The following is a 263-nucleotide window of genomic DNA, read 5'->3' as shown; positions in this document are numbered from 1 at the left end:
TGAGTTGAAACCAATGTGCTATTTTTCTTTGTCAGGCTGTATTTCAGTCAGGTCTCTTCCGAAGAAGAATATACAGTGATCACCTATAACATCAGCTCTGATTTGTAGTGTAATATTATGGCTACAAACATTGTTTTAAACAACAAAAGATGCAGCTTACTGAATCTTATTTGCCATTTATATTCTCTTCTCTTTTTCTTTCCTTATATTATATTATAGCACGTTTTATTATCCTTTTTTTCTTCCCTTTCCCTCCATGCCCT

This window comes from Alligator sinensis, unplaced genomic scaffold (genome assembly GCF_000455745.1).
Source record: "Alligator sinensis unplaced genomic scaffold, ASM45574v1 scaffold131_1, whole genome shotgun sequence".
NCBI lineage: Eukaryota > Metazoa > Chordata > Crocodylia > Alligatoridae > Alligator > Alligator sinensis.
The sequence above is the reverse complement of the archived record's forward strand: the minus strand, read 5'-3'. Positions refer to the sequence as shown.